Source organism: Chiloscyllium plagiosum, chromosome 27, assembly GCF_004010195.1.
Source record: "Chiloscyllium plagiosum isolate BGI_BamShark_2017 chromosome 27, ASM401019v2, whole genome shotgun sequence".
In the NCBI taxonomy this organism is placed as follows: domain Eukaryota; kingdom Metazoa; phylum Chordata; class Chondrichthyes; order Orectolobiformes; family Hemiscylliidae; genus Chiloscyllium; species Chiloscyllium plagiosum.
Window position 1 is genome coordinate 43057775 of NC_057736.1, and position 24218 is coordinate 43081992.

Here is a 24218-nt window from a genome sequence, read left to right on the forward strand (position 1 = left end):
CGAGCCATCTTCTTCCTTCAAGCTGCTGAGCACGGAGCTCTCTTTGTGCACCTTCTGGAAGAAGAAATTGAGCACGTCTCCTCCTGCTCCATGGAGCGGACTCTGGACCGGAAGATTATCTTGGAGGCCTCTGAGGCAAAGAGCGAGGCTTGCTGGCCCTTCACCTCCTTGAGGTCCTCCGTGACATCAACCCCCATCATCTGCAGCAGGAGCAGGTTCTGCATACTTTCCTGGAGCTGGGACAGTTTTCCCTGCCTCTCTCTCTCGCCTCCTGAGTACCTTTGAGGATGAAGAACCTCTTGATGTTCCCTTTTACTGTTTTCCACCAGTCCGCTGGAGACTCAAAGAAGGGCTTCATGGTTCTCCAGCCTGCGTAATCCCTCTTGAGCTCCTCGATGTTTCCCGGGGTCAACAGCTTAGTGTTCAGTTTCCACGTTCCCTTACCAGCCCGTTGCTCGTCCTGTAGGTGACAGTCGGCCAGCAGGAGGCAGTGGTCAGAGAAGAACACCGGCTTGACGTCGGTGGATCTGACCGAGAGCGTTCGGGACACAAACAGGTAATCTATCCTTGAGCGGATAGACCCGTCTGCCCGTGACCAGGTGTATATACGCTGCGCTCCATCTGCAGGGGTGCTGAAGACGTCGAGCAGCTTGGCATCTTTGACCGTTTCCATCAGGGGTCTGGACATGGCGTCCAGTTTACTGTCCCCCCCGCCGGATCGTCCATCTGCATCAATGATACAGTTGAAGTCTCCGGCCAGAATGACCGGCCTGGACGTAGCCAGCAACAGTGGAAGCTGTTGCAGGACGGCCAACTATTCACTCTTACCCGCTGGGGGGTACACGTTGATTAGTCTCACGGGAGTGTTTCTGTCTGTAACATCAGCAACGAGGAGGCGCCCGCCCACCACCTTCTTAACCTCGGAGATGGTGAAATTGCCTCCCCGTAACAGAATACCCAGGCCCGAGGAGCGGTTATCGTTGCCCCCCGACCACACTGACGGCCCATGGGCCCACAAGCTCGACCATCTCCTGTAACTGCTGAGGTGCGGTATCCCACACTCCTGCAGAAACAGGACATCAGCTTTCATGTTGGCCAGGAAGGCCAGAGTTGAAACACATTGCGCAGCAGATTTTATGCTGCGCACATTGACAGTTGCAATTTTAAACCCCATTTTGTTAACAGGTTGTAAGGTTACCCATGTCCGATTGTCGCTGGTCCTGCCCCTCTGGGGTAGCTGTCTGCATCCCCATGCAGTACGCAAACTGCTGGACCCTCGCTGGGCTGAGGTAGCTGTCCAGTTCCTCACTCGGCCCATTTGCCCGCTTCGGTGTCATCGGGCCGAGACCAGGGTCCACGCTGTCTGTTTCTATATCTGACAGCGGGGCTGTCAGAGGGTCGCTGCTCCCAGTGACCTGGAGCTGTGGGGCGGTGGGACCCTCCTGGCTTTCACCTGGTGGGGGGTGGTGGTTTCCCATTTCCTCAGGAGGCTCGTCCCTTGGTTGGCAGTTGCTGCTCTCCTTTCTCCTCGCAGCGCTCTGCCTCTTCTTTTGGTGACGACCCTCCTTTCTTCCGTCCTCACTCTCCGAAGAGCTGTCCGTGTCTTCCACCTGCAGCTGCCTTTTCCCCTTTTTCTGGGAGGTCTTGGTGACCGGGTGGGTTTTCCTCTTCCTGTTTTTCACCACGGTCCATTCCTCTGCCTCCTTCTTTCCCTTCTCCGCCTCCTCCTCCTGTCCTGTCGGAGCTTCGCTCGGCAGCTGTACCTCTCCAGTAGCTGTCATCTGCTATGCTCCGGCCTGTCCTTCCTGTTGCATGCCTCCTGACACCAATCCCTTGCCGGTTTGCGGTGCCTTGCCGTCCTTTTGTGGCCCGCCTCCGGCCATCTGCGCGTAGGTGGCGGCACCTCGTCTTGGGCAGGCCCTGTACACGTGGCCCGCCTCCCCGCACAGATTGCAGTTCTTTTCCTCCTTGCACTCTTTGGTCGGGTGGCCCTCCTTCTTGCAATTGCGACAGATCGTGACCTTGCAGTCCGCCGCCATGTGGCCTGACCTCCCACAGGTTCGGCACACTTTCGGCTGCCCTGCATAAGTCAGGTACCCTCTGCTCCCTCCGATAGCAAAGCTGGAGGGTGGGTGGAGCAGATAATATATTTGCAGGTCAGGCTGGTATGTAACTTGGATCAGGTCTTTGAGGTGATAGTGTTCTCATCTGGCTGTTTCCTTTGCCTGTTTACATGGTGGCTACACTGTAGGGCAAACTGTAAATCATTAAACAATGGGAGTTTGAAGGACTAGCAATATATTAATCAAGTGCAATTTTATTTTTCATGTAGATTAGACAAATCAAATTGGAAAAAGTAGCCTGGAGGAGGAGTTCACATAGTACATTCAAAACAGTTTCTTAGAACAATAGGTTCTGCAACAAACTAGGGAACTGACATGATTAGGCTGGATTACTTAATGAACTCAAAGTAGTATATCCTCCAGGTGAGAGTGATCATAACGGAATAAAGTTCTACATTAAGTTTGAGGGTGAATAATGTAGTTATGAAACTAGGTTCTTAAATAAAGGAAATTACAAGGCTATAAGGACAGAATTGCCTGAAGTGGGCGGCACTGCTGCCTCACAGCGCCAGAGACCTGGGTTCAATTCCCCCTCAGGCGACTGACTGTGTGGAGTTTGCACATTCTCCCCGTGTCTGCGTGGGTTTCCTCCGGGTGCTCCGGTTTCCTCCCACAGTCCAAAGGTGTGCAGGTTAGGTAAATTGGCCATGCTAAATTGCCCGTAGTGTTAGGTAAAAGGGGTAAATGTAGAGGAATGGGTGGGTTGCGCTTCGGCGGGTCGGGGTTTCCACACTGTAAGTAAGTAAAGTAAAGTAATCAGAAGTAGGCTGGGAAATTATGTGAATATGAAAAGCTGTAGAGAAACAGTGGACATTTTAGGAGATATTTCAAAATTCTCAGCAAACCTAAATTACAGTGAGAAAGACGACTCCATGAGAAGTATGCACTATCAGTGGCTAACTAAGGAATTTAAGGATAGTATCAAGTTGAAAGAAAAATATACAATGCTGTAAAGGTTATCGGTAATCCAGAGTATTGGGAAAAATGAGAAATCAGTAAAAACTGACTAAAACAATAATAGAAGACAGAAAAGTCAAAGCATGAGAGAAAATCAACAAGAAACGGAAAAATAGATGTTAAGTTTCTATAGGTATATTTAAAAAGACAAAATTAGCTAAGGTTTATAATTCCACAATGGAAGATACAAAAAATATCCCTAAAATGGAAGGAAATAAAGAGGCAAAAGAGATAGAGGATTTAAAACAATAATAGAGTCATAGAGATGTACAGCAAGGAAACAGACCCTTCGGTCCTACTCATCCATGCCGACCCATATTTCAACCCAATCTAGTCCCACCTGCCAGCACCCGGCCCATATCCCTCCAAACACTTCCTATTCAAATACCCATCCAAATGCCTTTTAAATGTTGCAATTGTATTAGCCTCCACCACTTCCTCTGGCAGCTCATTCCATACACGTACCACCCTCTGAGTGAAAACTTTGCCCCTTAGGTCTCTTTTATAACCTTCCCCGCTCACCCTAAATCTATGCCCTCTAGTCAGTTTTTACTGATTTCTCATTTTTCCCAATACTCTGGATTACCGCTAACCTTTACAGCATTGTATATTTTTCTTTCAACTTGATTCCCTGACCCCAGGGAAAAGACTTTGTCTATTTATCATATCCATGCCCCTCATGAATTTATAAACCTATATAAGGTCACCCCTCAGCCTCCGACGCTGCAGGAAAAACAGCCCCAGCCTGTTTAACCTCTCCCTATAGCTCAAATCCTCCAACCCTGGCAACATCCTTGTAAATCTTTTCTGAACCCCTCAGAATCAGGATGAATGAGTTATTTTCAACTGGCAAAATGTAACACATAGAGTAGCATGTTGGGATGTTAGTGCTTCAATTATTTCAACAAGTAGTATATCTAAATCAGCTGTTCCACTTTCAAGGCTTACTTAAGGAATTGATGGCTGAGGAAAGTGTGTAATGTTGCCAAATGGTTGATTAGCAATCTATAAATCCTTATGAACTATGCTAGTTACAGGTTATAAGAGTAAGGGAGATTCCTGCTCATCCATGTGATGGAAAAAAATTGTAGCCTCTGCCACCACTATCCATAGTTCCTGACTACAACCTGCATTAAAAGAACATATTGGCACACTGACTTGGGTTCCTTTTAGGGCTTGGTTGGTTCCGTTTGCTGGATGCTTTGGTGTGGATGAGATTGGAGACATTCAGTCCCTGTGCCAGTGAGTTGGATTTGGGACTTGCTTCTTGCCCTTCCCACAGTGGAATTCATGGCACTGTAATCGGGCAAAGAATTTAAGAAGAATTAATTACCTGAATTTCCATTGGCCGGATTGCTATCATTCAAGCATAGGTATGAGTTGCACATTCTGCAGAATCCCGCTCATAGCACACCCTAAAGGAATAGCCTGGAAAATTGAATCTTCTACACAGAGAGCCCTCCAAAAGTCACCATTCACACTGGAAACTTGGGTGGTTCTGATGAACTTAAGTAAAATAGTTACCCAGGAAAACTTTAGATTATTAAATATAAAGTCTAATTCCTGAATATCGTTTAATCAGAACCCATACTTACATCACACATCTCTAATTACACATCCGCTCGACCACTTGTACCCTGCACATACAGCCTGACCTGACACCCTCCCGAGCACCTGCCCATTGGACCTGGCTGACAACCCTTCACCCACCTCACCCATCGGGCAAACCAATCCCTCTTCTCCCTCACTAGGCTTGACCTGATGTGACAAATTCCGGACCAACTTCTATTACCCTTCCAGGCCTGACTGAACCTGACCCAACACCTCATTTCCCCGTGGGATCTGATGGAACAACACTCCCACCCCTTTTACCCCATCTCCACACCACACCCAATCATGCCTTCCCTGCCATCAGACCTGATTTGATTTCTCCCACCCTTCCCAGAAGGTGCAAGCCACCCCACAATGAGAATTGTCCTGTCTGGCAATGACCCTTACGGTTTGAGAGTAGCTGTCAGATTGTCTGTCAGGACCTTTAAATGTCTGAATACAGCAGCTGACTGCTATGAAAAGGAGCATAGTTTGCCTTACTCTGATAGTTCTGTGCTTCAAAAGAACAGCCAGATTGGAGGCATGGTGCTGCACTTCTGAGGGAACCTTGAGTCGAATCTCCTCAGAAATGCTGAGCTTCTTCCTTTCTGCATGAGGTTGCCACTCGGGAAACCTGGTCCAGCGGCTTGGATGAAAGGACTGACTGAATTGCAGCTAGGTTTGTTGATGACTCAGAGATAGCTGTGAAAGAAAATTGTATGGAAGGTGCAAAGAATCTGCAGACAGATATAGTTAAGGTAAGTGAATGGGGTGGGGTGTAATTTGGATAAAATCACAAAAAAAAGAGATGTAGGTGCAGCCAAAAAATTAGGAAGGCAAAGAAATATTCCCAGTTAATACAATGAGATTTGAATATTAAAGAAGGGAAATGTTGCTGCAGGTGTACAGAGCCTTACTTAATTTGCATCTGGAAATTGTATAGTGTATTTAAGGAGGGATACAAATTCTTTAGAAACAGATCAAAATAGGCTTATGTGATTGATTACTGGTATGAAAGAATTATGGTATGTAGAAAGCTTGGTCGATACCCATTGGAATTCAGAAGAATGAGAGGAATGTTGCCCCTTGAAAATTAGGGGATACATTTTTAAAAATATTGATCTCACATTTAATTGAAAGATTTTTTTTCTCTTATATTGTCAATAGTCTTTGGAACTCTTTTCCCAAGAGAGTAGTGGAGGCAGAGTGACTGAATATATTCAAGGCTGAGTTGGATAGATTTTTGACCCAGGCTTTTGAGGTTTATGGGATGGTAGATAAAAGTGGAGCTGAGACTACAGTCAGATTAGTCATAATCTTACAGAAAGGTGGAGTAGGTTTGAGTAATCAAATGGCCTATTCATGCAACTAAGTATGTTCTTCTTTTGTTCTTAATTACAAAGTATGGATGAGCAGGTACATTAGGTACTTAGGAAGGTAGATGGAAATTTAGAATTGCAAGGGGGTGGAGTATAAAAGTAGAGAAATATTGTTACCACAATACAGAGCACTGGTAACACCGCATTTGGACTACTGTTTTGGTCTCCTTGTCTAAATTGTATTGGAAGCAGTTCAGAGAAGGTTCACACAGCTGGTTGAACAGGTTGGACCTGTACTAATTAGTACTTAGAAGAATGAAGAGTTAGTAAATGAAATATATAAGAATCTTGAAGAAACTTGACAGAGCAGATACTGGGAGGGGGTTTTCTTTGTAGGGGAATCTGAAGCTAGAGGCCCAGTTTAAAAATGAGCAGTCTCATATTTGGTGGCATTTCTTCTCTTAGTTGAAAAGTGCATATGGGAGGATGGTAAGTGAGGGAACCAGAGTTTGCATAAAGTGGTATATGAGTAAGTTCTTTGACAGCACATTACAAAAGGTTCTCAAATTCAGACTATGGTTCATGACTTGCTTGAGAAACTGTGAACTCAAATCAAGGATTAGTTGGCCTGACGTCATGAAAATTGTAGGGGTTGGATTTGGCCTTTCAAGGATGGCATTGGTGGAAAGGAGGCTAGTTTGTTGCTGGAGTATGTGTAAGTAGATGGGCAGAAATTTGACATGAGAGATGCCATGGGGCCATGCAGCTTTTTACTGAGCAAGTTTGACAAGATGGGCTGAGAAAATCTAGTATTACTCATGGCAAATAATACGCCAAAAAACTTGATGCACGTTTGATTTGGCCAAAAAAAACTGCAAGATTCACTTGGCTTACAAGGAATCACTAGATTGGAAATAATCAAAGTTGAAAGTCTCTGCATCATTGCATAGGAGGGTATATGCTTGGAATAAAAATTTGTGAGGATTTCAAGCAAGGCTGGAAAATTTGCCAAGCTTGTGCAAGAGGTAAATTGGCAGAAGCAACCTTCACCTTGGAAGACAGTTCTGGGAAAAGAAGAAGTGAAAGTAAGCCTTTGGAAACTAAAAATGACTTTGGGAAGGGTATGGAGAAACTAAATGACTACTTACTATAGAGTATACCTGTGAAGTAGGATTTTCAAAGTTAAAGTAAAGTGTTCGAAGTAATGAGGAAAGTTTGAAGAATAAGCTCATGCATTAATAGCATCTGTTTTATCATGCTTTTAGTTTGTTACAGTAAAAATCTTCAACCTAAGATCTTGTCATCTCATCCTTTTAGTTATCAACCTGAAGTTTGAATTTCTTTTTCAAAGTTATTGGTCACCATAGAGATGATTACAACACCCTTACCTATTTATATAAGCATGCTTGGGCATTCACGTGCAAACATGAAATCTGATTTGGAGAAATACTCGGTTTCAGTGCTTATGTTTTTATTTTGCTGCAATTTTCATTCCCTTTATCCTTCATTTCTGTTTAAAATCTTCAGCAGCATTTTGAGGCAAAATTCAATTGTTCCAATGAATTTGATCAATGCCAAAAGGATCAGGAACTTGAAGAGGTTCCATGCAAGCAACCGGACTTCTGCTCTGACCAAGCAATAGGTAACACAGCTAATCATGAAATACTCCTTTGGAGCAGTTCATTACTGTGCGCAAGGAATTGATATTTCATTTACTGCAACATTACTGTCCAGTCTTTGATTGGAGACCTTAGCACTGGCTTGGTTCGTTGTGGGTTGGGTTTCACAGACAAATGGAAGCTACCTCAGCTTTGAAGCTTCTTAATAACTGCATGCACTGTTATTGGTTCCTTTAATGAATGTGTTTGGTCTCGTTCAGTTATAGGAAACAGTCTAAGAATTACCTAAAATAAAAATAAAGTACTGCAGATTCTGGAGATCTAAAATTAAGACATTATGTACAAATGAATCATATTGGACTCAAAATATTAACTCTATTTTTCTCACCATTGACCTGCTGAGTTTCTCCACATTCTGTTTTATCTGAGATCTATATTTTTGTTAATACTAGGACAAGGGCCACGATTCTTGAATTTGTCTTCCAAGTGTGGGGCCGACCTGTAACAAATACTGCCACCACCGTCAATGAAACTGTTGGATCGAGTGTCAGCTCATCACCACCATGTTTAGGCAATTAGCAATGGGCAATAAATACTAGCCTAGTCAGTGATGCCTAGGTCCTAATTGTAAATGAAAACAAGTCTGTCAGTTTCCCAGAACATTGTGGTGCCCCACTTCCAGAGAGACTGATACTTCTCCCTGCACCCACCCACCTGCCTCCACTCCCAACCAAGAATCAGACACCAATGGGCACTGAGCAGCAGTACAACTTCAGAGTCCAGGGCTGCTGGCTACACAGCAACCTGGAGCAGCGAGCAATCTATGTGATTTATTGGGGGCTGAAATAATTGCAGGATGCGGATTGTGGGGAAGAGGAAGCCTCAGGAGAGCTGGAGGCAAGAGCAGTGGCAGAAATTCAGTAGCCACCCCCATCTCGTCCACATCCAAGTTGCCACTCTTCCCCAGATTGAGTTGGATGGTGTTCCCCCACACCAGAATGCCAGGCAAGCTGTGCCAGTTTGCTAATTGAGCAGGGCTGCCACAGTCCTTGCCAGCTGGGAACAGAATTAATCAGGGTGATAACATGAATAGTCTCTTAGAAGTGACTTAATTGACTACTCAGGGTCTTGATTGCTAACGGGTCAGGAAGATTGCCCATAGACCTTCCACTCAGAGCTAATAATCTCAGGATTATTACCTGAGGCTACTGGGTAAATAAAATTAAGGAGTTAAATTCAGAAGAATCAAGTTTCAGTTTCATCCTGCCACAAAAATCGGGTTTGCAATTCACAAGAGCAGTTTCACCCTAGTAGCAAAGCATTGTTAGGTATTTGAAGAAATATTTTTGTCCTCATCTGGAAATTAGTCCATACCATCAGAAAGAGATTTAAGGAGTCTAAGGAGAAAAACAAAAGAGCCAGTTATGGCATGGAATTAAAGAGTTAAGATAGGAACGATATTTCTCTGGGATTGCATGTCTAGAAGGGATATTCCAGGGGAAAAAGGTTTTTTTTAAATTTTGCTGTTTATGCTAAGATCTTTTCAAATTGACTGATATATATATATATTTCTTTGTGTAATAAGCTTCTGTTCTTGTTGAAATTTGTGTGGAATTCCCTTTCAAGGGTATTGTCGGTCTACAACACGTGGACTGCAGCAGTTTGAGAAGACTGCTTACACCCACCTTCTCAAGGACAGCTAGGAACAGGCAATAAATACTGGCCAGGTAGAAATGGCCACATCCCATGCATGAATAAAGAAAAGAACATTTGCAGCCTCGAGTAAATATGTTCAGTGACTAACCATCGTGGTAATCAACTGTAAAAGTAAAACTTATGATCTATTGAGTCAAGTTTCATTCCAAATTAACGTCAGCTGGAGTTATAAAATACCCAGTTGCTTCTATAAATTTCATTTGGCCGCAGAATGTGCTACTTGTTCATTTTCACTGAATTATATGTACGGACAAGGAAGGAAACTTCCATTCTGCTACTTGGCTTGGATTCTAGTCCAAGATGCAAAAGTGACAGAATCAGTGTACTTATGTATTAATCTGGAAGTTCCCAGTCTTGCTCTTTGTTGTGCAGTTTTTAGGACTTTTCTGATTTTAGGTTTCCCTTCTGTTCAGTTCCAAAGCAGCATGTTGTACGTAGACAAAGGAACAATCAAAGCAGCACTGTTCCCACTACTCGCATAGCTATACCTCAGTTGTCCAGTGAAGAAATCAGGATTATTGTGTACACATCATTTAAGGACATCCTGATACATAGGTACGTTACCATATACTAAAATATAGTGAAGTATATGTGTTATGTTCCACACAAAGAAAGTACCTTTTCCAGTTCTCTTTCTGAAACAGGTTTGTAATTTATTTTCTCAGATTTATCAGTTGTTAAGTGTTACACCCTTGCTTAAATCCTAGATAACCCCAAAACACATAGGTTAATGTAAAGGTTTTCAGAAAGCTTAGAGATAACTACTGTTTTGGATGTTAATTCTCACTATTTAATCTAGTCCAATCAGGGAATTCATATTCAATGAGGCCCACCTGGCTGACCTTGTTACAATCCTACGCTTCAGGTTTCTTCACTTGGAAAGCTCTTTTGTACTGTAACATGACTGATATTTGGAGGTGAGTGTGATGACCAACATTCTGTCTAAGCTGCTGTGAGGGTCCATCACTCTGACACTGTTCATAGCATTGACTTCTGGTTTAGAAGTCACCTCTATGTATGGAACTCAGAGGTTCATGCAGTAGAAAACAAAATTAGAAAGAACATACCTGGTATAATGACCCAGTCCGACACAGTAGCCAAGACCACCTGTAACAGTCAGTTTTTTGAAGTTTTCTTTGTTAGTTTCTGTACATAATCAAGCTAATTTGATGTATCACTCCACTGATACAAGTGATTTCTCATATAAAGTGGGTAGCATTTCATTTTTTAAGTGAGAAAGTAGTGGGTTTAAACCACATTCCAGTTCATTCCTCTCAGAAGTTCTGTCGTTTGGATTTTTTTTTAATATCAGCAGTATTTTTCGACAGTGTTCACTATAGAAAATGAAAATGTTGGTGAGGAAGATGCAGAGATACTTGCATCTAGACTAGAAGAGATTAAGGTTCACAAGGAAGAGGTATTAGAAATACTGCAGAGTGTGAAATAGACAAGTCCCCTGGGCCGGATGGGATCTATCCTAGGATCCTCTGGGAAGCAAGGGAAGAGATTTCCGAGCCTTTGGCATTGATCTCCAAATCATCATTGTCTACAGGAATAGTGCCTGAGGACTGGAGGATAGCAAATGTGGTTCCCTTGTTCAAAAAGGGTAGTAGAGACAACCCTGCTAATTATAGACCAGTGAGTCTCACTTCAGTGGTTGGAAAAGGTTAGAAGAGATGGGATTTATAACCATCTAGAAAAGAATAATCTGATCAGAGACAGTCAGCACGGTTTTGTGAGGGGTAGGTCGTGCTTAACGAATATTATTGAGTTTTTTGACAAAGTGACCAACAGGTAGATGAGAGTAAACCGGTTGATGTGGTGTATATGGATTTCAGCAAGGCATTCGATAAGGTTCCCCACAGTAGGCTATTATACAAAATGCAGAGGAATGGGATTGTGGGAGACATAGCAGTTTGGATCAGTAATTGGCTTGCTGAAAGAAAACAGAGGGTTGTAGTTGATGGAACATGTTCATCTTGGTGTCCAGTTACTAGCGGCGTACCACAAGGGTCGGTGTTGGGTCCACTGCTGTTCATCATTTTTATAAATGACCTGGATGAGGGCTTAGAAGGGTGGGTTAGTAAATTTGCGGACGACACTAAGGTCAATGGAGTTGTGGATAGTGACAAAGGATGTAGTAGGTTGCAGAGAGACATAGATAGGATGCAGAGCTGGGCTGATAGGTGGCAAATGGAGTTTAATGTGGGCAAGTGTGAGGTGATAGGAATGCAAAGTACTGGGCTAATGGTAAGATTCTTGGGAGTGCAGATGAGCAGAGAGATCTTGGTGTCCATGTACATGGATCCCTGAAAGTTGCCACCCAGATTGACAGGGTTGTTAAGAAGGCATACAGTGTTTTGGCCTTTATTAATAGAGGGATTGAGTTCCGGAACCAGGAGGTTATGCTGCAGCTGTACAAAGCTCTGGTACAGCCACACTTGGAGTATTGTGTACAGTTCTGGTCACCGCATTATAAGAAGGATGTGGAAGCTTTGGAAAGGGTGCAGAGGAGATTTACTAGTATGTTGCCTGGTATGGAAGGAATGTCTTACGAGGAAAGGCTGAGGGCCATGAGGCTGTTCTCGTTAGAGATAAGGTTGAGAGGTGACTTAATAGAGACATACAAGATAATCAGAGGGTTAGATAGGGTGGACAGGGAGAGCCTTTTTCCAAGTATGGGGATGGCAAACACGAGGGGACACAACTTTAAAGTGAGGGGAGATAGGTATAAGACAGATGTCAGAGGTAGTTTCTTTACTCAGAGAGTAGTAAGGGAATGGAATGCTTTGCCAAGTTTAAGTGCATTTAAGTCATCATTGGACAGGCATATGGATGTACATGGAATAGTGTAGGTGGGATGGGTTTCCGATTAGTATGACAGGGCGGCGCAACATCGAGGGCCGAAGGGCCTGTACTGCGCTGTAAATGTTCTATGTTCTGTTTTCCATGCTAATCAATATTTATCACTCAGCTGTGTGCAAAATGGCTGCTGCACTTCCTACACTACGCTTAAAAAATACTTAATTGGCTGTAAAGTACCTTGGAATGCCCAATGTCATGAAAGGCACTATTCTTCTCATATAGTTCTCTGCCCAAAGGCAGATCTGACCCAAAATGCTACAGCTTCGACCTTTGGTGAAGGGCGAAGGAGCCAGTCAAGTCTGCAAACATATGAATTAGAAGCATTCAGTAAGATCATGGCTGACTTGTTTGTGGCCTCAATCCACTTTCCTGACTACCTGCTGTACGTTTTGATGCCCTTGTTAGTCAAGAATCTATCTGTCTCTGTCTTAGAAATATTCAGTGACCCTAACTCCATTGCTCTGTGTGGATAGACAATTCTGCAGATCCATGACCCTCTGAGAAAAAAAGATTCGCCTAATCTCTGTCTTACCTAGGTGATGACTTGTATTTAAACAGTATCCCATAGTTCTGAACTGGTTTACATACCTTGTTGGGTCTTTTTTTCCATGGGTGACCATGTTAAATAGGGCAAGTGCCCAACCCACCATTCTTCCAAACGTCCCCCTGTAATAGGGAGGGTGTGCAGGTGTTGAAATCGGCAGCCGACACAGGGTATATAAATAAATAAATAAGGGTAAATTGAGCTTGTTTAAAGTACAGTTCACCCCAGTACTATACTGCTCGAAATATAATATGGTTGGAGTGGGCAGCCCATTTTTTAAAAAACGTATTTTACAAAGGAAGGAAAACTGTCTAACTTTCTGCTGTTGGCATTGTTCCAGTACCTTTTAGGGTGTCTTTTGCACATCGGGTCCCTCCTCCTGAGAAGATAGCATACCTTCACCCTCGTTTCCAGCATGGATTTTAAAATCCACCTCTCAACACCACCACCCCTCTCACCATACCCTTCCCAAAGTGACCAAATGCTTCCTGCTCAATGGCCCTAACAGACATGGTACCGGAGATCCATTGGACCTTCTTTGTGGGATTAGGTGTGGGCCCAGCAGCACCCACAATCCACTCCTGAGACTGCTGGATCATCTGACATCCTGCCATTGAGGGGTTGAATTCTCATTTCCTATTAATTTAGTCCACCTTTAGCACATCATGGCTATATAGGTTGCAGTTTCTCTCGGGCTTTTTAGCTCACTTTGTTTGAGGGAGTGGGGAACATACACATTTACTCCTTGGCTTTTCTGCAAAGGGGAAGCATCCTTTCCACATTTACCCTTTTGGGTCACCTCAAGATCTTCTATGTTTAAATCCACCCTAGCCTAAATGATGTCAAACACTGCACTGTTGGCAGCAATCTGCTCCAAACTAGCCATCCAGCCAACTAAACCAAAAAGCTCCCTCCCCCAAAAAGTCCAGGTTGATGTGACAATATGCATTTTAGTTTTATATTCCTGTAGTTATGAGTAGTGATGGTAGAGGATCCTGTTTTCTTCCCATCACATGGTTGACTAGAAATATCATCTGTTTTTTTTCATCTGCCATTGGCATTTGTTGGAAGGATTTGTAGGTTAACATATATACTGTTCAATGACAAAACGAACACATCTCAAGCCCTGGAGTGAGGATTAAATTTGGAGCTTCTGGCTCAGAAGTAGAGACACTGTCCCACAAAACCTCTGTCAATGTAAGTTCTTTCTTACTGAAGAATTGAGAGGGGCTGCATATTGTTGTCATACTCCATTGATGCCGATACGGATGAACAGCATTAGTACTGTTCAGCTAATTTATATTTGGAGTAAAATGTTTTAATATCCATTGCCAATTACGCTTGTCTTTTACATTTACAAAATGAGGAGAAAAATCATCCATGTTGATTTGTGTCTTAAAGAGTTATCAAATTCAAATCTTTAACAAGATGTTCCTGATGCATGATCAATGAACATTACTTTAAAAAATTATACTGCTTTCTCAGGTACTATACTATCCCTTTGACTCTTTTGATAGACTGTCAACACCTTCATTCAGCAGATCACAAATTTAACATTTCAGTTTATTGACCATCTGGTAAGGTTGTTTCATGTACCAACCACTGTCTAATTACTGAGTACAAATGACCGATTCCATTTCAGTTAGGTAGGGATAGTAAATCAGAGATGGAAACTAGACAAGAGAAATGGTGAAGATACCATTAAAATATAAATAAAACAGCATTAATATGTTGCCTTTCTCAACCACGTGCAGTCCCAAATCTCTTTACAGTCAAGCAACTACTTTTGAAGTGTCACTGCTATTGGAATGTAGGAAGTGAAGTTGCTAATTTGTGCATAGCAAACTCACAACTAGAGATATGGTAATGACCAGATAATCTGTTTCTGGGATAATGCTACTTAGGAGATAAATATTGGCCAGAATCTAAGGACTTTTTTTTTCTTCAACATCAGACCATGTAATGCTTTACACCCACTTTATAGAGGAGACAGGATCTTGATTTAGCATCTCAACCAAGAGATGGTGTCTGTATTGGGACTACATCTCTATATTTGTGTACTATATGAAAAACTGGAAGATATTGACTTATTTGGACATGCTCTAGATTAAACTACGTTTACTAAGGAATGGGGTCAGTAGTTTAATGTGGTTTAAAGTCACTGCTGATTACAGAAAGTCAAATGACTTTGGAAAATCAGTCAAGCAAAGCTTTTTAGGTAATATGAAATAGGGGTTATAACATTTAATTGGAAGAGTCTTGTTCTAAAGGCTGTCTAGCAGCCCATTTCTGGCCTTGGTTTCTGTTTCAAAAGCCTAATGAATCAGAAGAGAAAACAACCTCCAAAGCTTGCAGAAAAGTCAAGTCTATCTCCTGAAATTCTCTCGTGATTGAAGTATTTGTAAAGTGTTGTAAACCCTGACAAGCTGAACTGAAATCATTTTCTAAAGACTTGAAATCAGTGTTTCCAGATTTCTAGCCAAAACTTGCTTGGAAGATTTGCCATTAGTCTATGGTTGTCATCAGCAAGATGTTCATCAACAAGAATCATGAATTTGTGGAAATCTATCTCTTGTTTTCCAGACTTCTGGCCAATTAGGATGGTTTTCTTTATCCCTTTCTAAATATCAAATCTGCAGACTTGTGCTGCCTTTTGTGCTGTGTGTGTTGTTTTGTGATTAATAGGGGATATAGTTCAAATTCCTGATTATAGCCTACTTGTTAGCTAATTTTACTATTTGTTTTCAAAAATGATTTTATTTTATAATAAATGGATTATTTTCGAGAGAATTAAAGAAATCTGGTGAAAGTTTTTTTCATTTTGGACAGCAGTTTCAAAAGGAAAACAATTCTCCATTTTTATGATTGGATCAAAATTGTATACTAATAGTGACTCTTGGAAAAGTGGGACTTGATTGCCAATACATTCCTCCCATCCTAATTGTAACAATCTAGCATTCTCCCAATGCTGTACTGATGAACTGCTAAATTTAGGACCAGATTCTGAAGGTTTTTTTTGTATTTGCTTTATCAGGCTGCAAGAGACCAGTGATTTAAATTTAAATGAAAATGCTGTGCGAGCTGTGTCGGCAGACATTGAAAAGGAATTGTTCAAGCTATTTTACTGCACTAATACCAGATACAAGAACAAATACAGGAGTTTGATGTTCAACCTTAAAGATCCTAAAAACACGGTAAGGCTGCAACATAGCTACATACATTTTGATTATTGGATTCAAATACTTAACCTGGGTACATAACACTGTAGTACTTCTGGCCTGACGTTCCACCAGCCTTTGATTGTGGATTAATTACATTCTAGCTTCTTTGAAGTACAAGGGTGTAGGAGTTCCTCATTAAGCCTGTGCATGGTGATTTATGCAAGCATCTGCATGAGTGATAAAATAAGCCATGTACTCAAGCTGGGCTGGATTTTCTTGGCTACCTTTGTTGAGGTTGCTGGGAGAAGGGAGATATGAGGCGGTGGAGAATTGAGGTCTATGTCTGGGGTGCAGCACTAAGCTAGTCTGCTAGCCCATTTTTAAAAAAAAAATTGTTCCTATGATGTGATTGCTGTTGCCTGGGCCACACTTTATAGTACTAATCTTGATTATTCCTGTGAAGATGGTGGTGAGCTACCTTCATGAACCGCAACAGACCTTGGGGTGTAGGAATACCCATAGTGCTTTAAGAAAGGCTTTCCAGGATTTTGATTCAGTGGTATTCCCCCATGTCTGCTGTCCTTGTAGTTCTGGGTGGTCAGCTTTCCAGTTTGGAAGACGTTGTCAGAGGAAATTTGGTGAGTTACTGCAATGGATCTTGTGGATGGTTAACATTGATGCCACTGTGCATCAGTGGTGAAGGGAGTGAACCTTGAAGATGATGAATGCAGTACCAAACCAGCAGGCTCCTTTGACCTGGATGGTGTCAAGCTTTTTGAATGTTTTTGGAGCTTTGCTGTCCTGACTTTGCCTTGTAGACGGTGGACAGACTTTGGGAGTCACAAGGTGAGTTACATGCAGCAGGATTCCTAACCTCTAACCTGTTCTTGTTGCCACAGTGCTGCTTTGTCAGCTGAAGGGATAGGTGGTAATTAGCATTCCCTCTCATTTTTTTCTGGCTGGATAGACTTCCAAGGTCTAGAACTGACATGCCACTGTATTGCCGAGAGGGAATGTTGGTGGTAAACAGCCCATGTTTGACTGGATGCTGGAGTCTGGAGTTAATGTTGAAATATAGAAACAAAGAAAATTGGAATAGCAATAGGCCATTCGGGTCTTCAAGCCTGCTGCATCATTCAATGCGATGGCTGTTCATCAAAATCAATACCATGTTCTAGCTTTCACCTCACTTCCTTTGATCTCTTTCGTCTTAAGAACTGTATCTAAAACATTCAGTGTTTTATCGTCAACCACTTTCTATGGTAAAGAATTCCTCAGGCTTACTGCTTTCTGGATGAAGAATTTTTTTCTTCATCTCAGTCCTACCCCATGTCCATAGTCTGTGACCCCTGGTTCTGGACTCTCGGTCATCAAGAACATCCTTCCTCTGTTTACCCTGTGTGATAGTTGGTATATTTGTTATGAATATTAGTAGTCTGTCTCTGGAAATGGATTTGTAGATGCCGGTGTTGGACTGGGGTGTATGAAGTTAAAAATCACACGACACCAGGTTATAGTCCAACAGGTTTAATTGGAAGCACTAGCTTTCGGAGCGTTGCTCCTTCATCAGGTGATTGTGATGAACCACCTGATAAAGGAGCAGCACTTTGAAAGCTAGTGCTTCCAATTAAACCTGTTGGACTATAACCTAGTGTTGTGTGATTTTTAAGTCTGGAAATGGACACAGTAAAGTCAAGAATGGGAAGGGAGAGTTCAGAAATGGACCAGGTGAAGATGAGAGAAGGGTGGAAGTTGAAGGTAAAATTGACTAATTTTCTCTGATATGGATAATAGCAAGAAGTTGCACTGATTCAGTCATTGAAATACCAGAGAAGGGTTATAGAAAGAAGCCTGTGTAGGACTTGAACAAGGAACGTTCTGTAAAGCCCACAAAATATAGATACGTCTAGGGCCTGCACAGACATCAATGGGCATGTTACAAAAATTATTGGAATTAAGACAAGTTAAAGATGAAGTTGTTGAATTACAGAACAAGCTCACGCAAGTGTGGAGGAGCGTGGTGGTAAATGGGGACTGGTGCATTCTCCATTTCAGGGAAGAAGCAGGGAACCAATCTTTGGGTCAAAATCCTGGAATTCCCTCCCTAATGGCATTGTGAGTCAACCCACAGCAGGTGGACTGCAGTGGTTCAAGAAGGCAGGTCACCACCACCTTCTCAAGGGCAACAAGGGTGGGCAACAAATACTGGTCAGTCAGCAATGCCCACATCCCACAAAATGAATACATTTTTAAAAAGCCTCTCAAAATTGTCCTGATGGAGCCTGGAAACTGCAAATAATTGAAATGCCATTGGGCATCGCAGAATTGTGAATGTAGGTGGGAAGAGGCTGGACAGTGAGCGAAAAGTTAGTCAACATAGGAACACATAAGCTCAATTGGCAATAACGAGGCTGAAAGAATGGGTCTGCCAGAACAGTCCTGATTTTGGGAATAAGGTCGAAGCTAGTTGTACAGGGTTGGGGATTGATAAGTTGGGAAGCTGGAAAGGAAAGATGTCAAGAGCAAATTAAGTCAGTGACAATCCTTGAAGTAGTGACTTGGTGCTCATTGGTGGGGGTCATAGTCTGGGGTTATCAGAAGAAGTGTCTGAGAATTGATGTTTAGTCTCTGTAAGGTAAATGTCAGTCCCCAGATGATAGCAGTACCAGTCTTTGACAACAGATCTGTGATAGGTTGAGGCCATGGGAAATTAAAAAGTGAAGCAATTTAGTGGTGTACCAATAAAATGGCATAGTAGTGCTTACATTAAAGAAACAAAAGTTTCCAAATGGCTACTTAAAAAAATCTGAATGTAGTATGAAGGATTAAACAAAGTACAGCATCAGTCAAGTGTGCTGAATGAAAAAAAAAGGAAAAACACAGGATAACAAATAACAGTCTGGAGGCAGGAGTTAAAGACTAAAATTGTTGAACTTAGTGTGGAGTCCAAAAGGCTGGAGAGTATAGAGTAAAAAGAAAGTTAGCCACTAGGATACACGAACACTAGCTAGCCACAAAAAGACACGACCCTCTCTCCCTCGTAGCCCTACACACGGATGAAAAAAACCACCATTTCGACTGGGACAACACATCTGTCCTGGGACAGGCGAAGCAAAGACATGCCAGAGAATTCCTAGAGGCCTGGCACTCCAACCACAATGCCATAAACAAACACATAGATCTAGATGCCATCTATCAACCCCTCAAAAAACGAACAGGAAATGACATCACCACAAACCCCAGGAACCCCATCCAGGAGAAAGATATAAATAGAAAGCAGGAGACAACAGCTTCGCTTCACTTGGAGGTCGCCACTGATGATGTTACCTAGCCAGGTAATGAAACATCTGGATATCAAACATAGAGCTCAGCGAGCAAACCTACACCTTAAGTAAAAAGAAAATGTACTGTTTCTCAAACGTGTTTTGAACTTCACTGTGACATTATAACAGGCAGAATTATAAAAGACAGAAAGGTCAATGGGAGCAAGGTGGAGAACTCACATGATAAGCCATTGGAAGCTGATGGTGGTGCTTTGCAAAACAATCGCCCAGTTTGCGTTCGGAGTCCACATGGTAGAGCAGACTACTTCATGAGCAGCAAACATGGTATATTTAGTTAAAAGCAATATGAGTAAATCATTGTTTCATTTGGAAAGAGTGTTTGGGGATTTGGACAATGAGAAGAAAGGGGGTGAAAACCACATTTATCTTTTATACTTGCACAGAAAGATTTAGTAGAGAAGAAAGTCCTCGAGAGGACTGAGAAGTGGACTGGATGGTCCATAGGGAATGTTGAAAAAGCAGGCGAGGGGAAGATATGTTTGGTGGTTGTATCATACTGGAGTTTGTGGAAATAGTGGAGAATAATTTATTCAATATGAAGGCTGATGCGATGGAAGGTGAGAAGAAGGGAAACTGTATCATGGTCCTTGCTGAGAGAGGAAGGAGGGATAGCAAAAATGTATGAAAAAAAGCAGACCATGTTGTTGGGTACTGTTCACCAATCTCGGTGAGAATTCTCAGTTGAGGAAAATGAAAGATGTCAGGAGTGTAGCATTTGGAAAGTATCACCATTAGACTATATGCAACACAGATGGAGAAACTGAGAGAATGAAATGGAGCCCTTCATGGATTCAGGTTATGAGGAATTGGAATCAAGATGGCGTTAGGAGTCCATGGGTTTTGTAATAAACATTTGTAGGCAGCCTGGCTCCAGAAACAGAGATAGAGAGGAACAATGTGATGGTTAAAAAAAGAATGGGAATTGAAAATAAAGTCAATTAAATTTTCCAGTACATGGTGAGAGCAGAAGATAGTCATGAATGTACTAGAAAGAGAGACAAGGAAGGGTACCCAAATAGGATTAGAATAATGAATATTATACATGTTCTTCAAAAAAGGCAGCTGTCAGTAGTGTTACCACACAGCAGTGAACCCTTCTGCTAATTAAATCAAACACCCAGAAAAGCTCACCTTGCCTCGTAATCTGTAAAAATACTATTGACAGAGAACTCCCAAATTCCACTGTTTACAGAAAATAAAGTCAATTTATTCCTTAACTCTAAAAGTGAACATTAAACAACAATTATTTACAACACCTAAGCCGCCTTTCTCTTAACTGCTTCTTATCTGCCTCCAACTCTATAACAATATACTGTTCCAATAAAAAATCATTTATTAAAATTACGTCAACTTAATCTCAAAACCATACAGTGGCTGTCATCATCGGCCTCTGTCTTCTTCCGGCTGAAGATCTCCCTGGGTCGTCATCTTTCTTTTACTGCGAGTATTTTTCACATGAAAGAGATACCTTTGTTTTTGGATGACAGTCTTTTGCAATGGCAGTTACTCTGACTTGCAAAATGCCTTTTTTATATCCCCAGCATCAGATCGTCTCATTGGTTTGATGTTGGCAAAACAATAAATTTAAACTCGATTAGGTTTTAGTATCCTGGGGCATAATTTAAACTGGTTAAATTCGAATTGTTGACTCGGCAAGATGGCGGTAGATTCTGTAGAACTGCTGTGGACAGCTCTGTCTAACAGCCAAGGCATACTGGTGTTTTTTGCCATCCCTGGCTAACTTACGTGGTGGAATTATTAGTTTAAAACCTTACAGAACACAAATTTGTTAATATTTGGCAGTGGGAAGGATGCCAAAGGGAAAAGGATTGAGCAAACAGCAGCAGGGAGGACACTCCCCTGCAGCACTTACCACACCAGAGACTGGACCTCTCCTGAACCCCCCCCCCCGGGGACCTGACAGACTCACAGGAATTGGCTGGGGCGATGGAGAGACTTACCTTGAAAGTTGGGGCTACGATTGAGGAGATCCATGGGGAGATTCGAGCCCAAGGCCAACTTATTGCATCCATGCTACAGAAGCATGAGCATGAGATCAGGGCCTTGGGGAGCGGTTGGAGGAGGTGGAGGGTCGAACTAAGGCTTTGGAAGCTAAGATGGAGTCCTCATCCAGTCAGATCCAGGTGCTGGAGCGAGAGATGTGGGCTTTGCGAGACCATATCGATGACCTGGAAAAACGAGGTCAGAGGATAAATTTCCGAATTGTCGGGCTCCTTGAAAATGAGGAAGGTGAGCAGTCAGTCAGCCTCTTTGAAAGCTGGCTGCCGACGTTTTTGGGCCTTCACATCAGGTCCAGCAGGCTGCAGATTGAAAGGCACATCGGGTTACAGTGCACAGGTCAGGGCTAGTGCAGTGCCCCCACCCGATCCTAGTGCACTTCCACTCAAGGACAAGCAAAAAGTCATAGAAGCTTCCAGATCCCTGGGAAAAGATCCATACGCACTGCTGCACAAGGGGTCAAAAATCATATTTTTCCAGGATTTCTCGGTAGCTTTAATTCGAAACAGGAAGTCCTTCGATGAAGTTAAAAAGAGGCTGAGGAACCTGGGCATCCAGTACTCCATGAAATACCCCGCAGTGCTCTGTTTCAGCCACGAGGACTCAGTTTATACATTTGACTCAGCAGATAAAGCTAAAAACTTTGTAGACACTTTAAGATAGATGGACTGGCCTGAAGAATACGGTTAATGTTTTTTCTCTTTTCCTTCTTTCCCCATGTTTTCCCTTCCTTTTTTTATTCCTTTCTTTCTCCCTAATAATTTCTTTTTTGGAAAGGGGCAAAAAAATTTGGAATAAGTTGTTCCTTTTTTTTTAATAACTGGAGTTTCTGACAGGAAATTTTGTGGATGTTCTTTGTTGTCTCCCTCTTTTTCTTGTTCTGTTTCTCTTTAGTCCCAAGTAGGGGTGACATTAAGCCAGGGATGGATGGAGTGCTCATCCAGACTTTGTCTTTTTTCTGTTTTAAGGATCATCTCCTTGTTTTTATTTCTGGCCTAAGGCTAGGGAACAGTCCGGGTTTGAAGGAGCTGTGCAGAAGGGGATGAATAGGGTGAGTGCCCCCTATAGGCAGGGGAAGAGTCCTCCATTCAAGATTTTATAGTTGGTTTTCTTTGTAGTTTTTTGGTAGTAATTGTTGTTTATAGTTATGATAGAATAGTTTTTGTATATATAGTTCTTCGACTCTATGAGTCTTTATTTACTTGTGTTCAGCGCTTTGTAAGCAAGGTTCTCCCTCCCAGGATTTCAAGGGTCTCTGAAAGGAGATATGGCTAAGTGTCTTTTTAAATGGTGCACCTGGAACATCAAGGGAAGTCATTCGCCTGTTAAAAGGAAAAAAAGTGCTTTCTAGCCTTAACAGGGAAAGGGTTGATATTGCTTTGTTGCAGGAAACCCATCTTGTTGATGGGGAACACCTGAAATTACAACAGGGGGTTATGACCGGGTATTCTTTTCATCCTTTACTACTAAAAGTTGAGGAGTGGCGGTACTTATCCAGAAAAATCTTCCGTTCACATTATTAGACCAGGTGAAAGATGAGCAGGGACAGTTTGTGATACTTAAAGCCCTGATACATGGGGAGGAATATGGCATTTTAAATGTCTACTGTCCTTCGATGCATCCCCTCAAATTTTTGATGAGTGCTTTCTTTAAGCTGAGTGCTTTTGGAACGCGGCACATTATCATGGGGGGCGTGGGATTTTAATTGTCTTTTGGATCTGACAGTGGACAGGATGCCTTGTGGGCCCCCAACTATTTCTTGTGAGGAGTTGGGGCTGGTGGATATTTGGAGATGTCTTCACCCTACTGGCAGGGACTTCACCTTATTTTTCAAACCTGCATAAATGTCACACGAGGATTGATCTCTTTCTGGCTACCTTGGTCCTTCTGAATTCGATTATGGGTTGTAAAATTGGGAATATAGCTATCTCTGATCACACGGCAGTATATTTGGAGGTTAAGGCCAAGAGTAAAGGGCTAGGTTTGCGGCACAGGCGTTTGGACCCTTTTCTCATTAAGGATTCCAAGTTTCTGGAATACCTTTTGAAGGAGTTTCAGGAATTCTTGACTATCAACTCAGGCACAGCTAGTAGTCAGCCTACGCTATGGGACACTGCTAAGGCATTTGGTAGGGGATTACCTATTTCCTATTCAGCTAGCCGGAAACGACAGAAGGGGGGACAGCAGCGTCTACTTGAGACGCGGTTGAAAGCCACCGAGGCGGCACATTTGGCATAGCCTTTGATGACTAAGCTACAGCAGATCACCGCCCTCCCGGCTGCCTTGAATTCAATACTGACACAAAATGCAAAGAAAGAACTTGCTTTTGCTAGACAAAGGCTGTTCGAATGTGGGGATAGGCCAGGGAAGTATTTAGCGTACCTGACTAGGAAAAAGCGTACTCCCCTATCCATTACTGCAATCAGAGACAGCGCTAGGGTCCTTACATACAATGCTAAAAAGATTAATGAGGCTTTTTGGAGCTTTAACTCTGAATTGTATCGGTCTAAAGGTTGCGAGGGCAGGAGGGCTAAAATGGAGGCCTTTTTTAAGAACCTGGACCTCCAAGGGGTAACCTTGGAATAGGCCTCTCTCCTTGATGCCCCCTTGACAGTTCAGTAAATACAGGAGGCAACTAAGCAACTTCAGAGTGGGAAAGTGACTGGCCCTGATGGTCTCCCGGGTGAGTTTTATAAGGAGTTTATGGGGATTCTGTCAGGGCCAATGTTGGAGATGTACAATCGCTCCTATATGCCTACCACCATCTTTGAGAGAAGCTAATATTTCCTTAATTCTAAGAAGGGGAAGATTCCTTTGGATTGTGCCTCATACAGGCCCATCTCTCTATTAAATTCAGATTTCAAGATTCTGTCCAAGATCCTGGCACTGAGGAAAAGGTGTTGCCCAATATTGTTAAAGAGGACCAGACAGGCTTTATAAGGGGCTGTAGAACCTCTAATA